Source organism: Octopus bimaculoides, chromosome 9, assembly GCF_001194135.2.
Source record: "Octopus bimaculoides isolate UCB-OBI-ISO-001 chromosome 9, ASM119413v2, whole genome shotgun sequence".
NCBI classification, from domain to species: domain Eukaryota; kingdom Metazoa; phylum Mollusca; class Cephalopoda; order Octopoda; family Octopodidae; genus Octopus; species Octopus bimaculoides.
Window position 1 is genome coordinate 82,294,244 of NC_068989.1, and position 1,536 is coordinate 82,295,779.

A 1,536-nucleotide genomic window follows, 5' to 3' on the forward strand; every position below is an offset into this window, starting at 1 on the left:
TCCGAAGTCGACTTTGCCTTTCATCCTTTCAGGGTCGATAAATTAACAGTTGTGTACTGGGGTCGATCTAATCAATTGGCCCCCTCCCCCAAAATTTCGGGCCTTGTGCCTAGAGTACAAAAGAATCTGGTTCTGTGACGGCATTCTTTAAAAATATACTTACTAAGTAATCCAGTTTCTTTTCTTACCAACAACACCAAAGAACATAAAAATTTGAGCAACCCATACACTCAACAACATAAACATTCACATGCACATGCAAACACACACATACACACGTGCACACAGCGCTGGGTTAACTAACAATTAAGCAAAGTAAGCACATGCTTAGGGCATCAAAGAAGGAGGGAGCACCACAGAAATGGCAAATGGTTTACTGCACAAAAGAAATCACTTTAAACCTGCTAAAATAATATTCGGGAAGCCTTTATCTCTACTAAGTATAGATGCAGATGTGTTACCTAAGATTAATTTTGAGGATCTGATCAAAGACTTTGCAATTTAAAAAAGTGGGAGAACACTTTTCAAATATAAATAAAATGTAAGTATAAACATTATTTTCCCTCTTACTGTTTTGCTTTGTTTTGAAAAATAAAAATTTATTTTATGGTTTGTTATTGTTTATATTTTGAATTACTTAATCTTTTATGGGGACACCAAAATCTTTTAAGTGCTTAGGGCCTTGCTGGGTCTTAATCAATCCTGCACACACACACACACACACAGAATATAAAGTTACTCACTGGCAATTCCTCGGTTATGACAACAAAGGTTCCACTTGATCCAATCAATGGAACAACCTGCTCATAAAGTTAACCTGCAAATGGCTGAGTACTCCACAGTCATGCATACCCATAATATAGTTCTCAGGAAGATTCTGCATGACACAGAATGTGACGAGGCTGGCCTTTTGAAATACAGGTACAACCTAATTTTGCTAGCCGAGTGGGGAGGACAGAACCAAGGAAAAATAAAGTACCTTGCTCAAGGTCACAACACACCACTGGGTATTGAACTCTTGGCCTTACGATTGTGAATTTAATACCCCTAACCGGTAAACAATATGTCTTCACAAGTTACATTTTATGACTCTAACATTCACAACAAACATGGACAATATAAATATAACAAAATGATGCACAGGCATAGGAGTGGCTGTGTGGTAAGTAGCTTGCTTACCAACCACATGGTTCCAGGTTCAGTCCCACTGCGTGGCACCTTGGACAAGTATCTTCTTCTATAGCCTTCTATAGAAACTGAAAGAAACTGAAAGAAGCCCGTCGTATATATGTATATATATATATATATATATATATATAAGGCTCCCGTAGGATTTTCGAGCGAGATCGTTGCCAGTGCCCCTGGACTGGCTTGTGCGGGTGGCACATAAAAGACACCATTTCGAGCGTGGCCGTTTTCGTGCGGGTGACACGTAAAAGCACCCACTACACTCTCTGAGTGGTTGGCGTTAGGAAGGGCATCCAACTGCAGAAACTCTGCCAAATTAGATTGGAGCCTGGTGTTGCCATCCGGTTT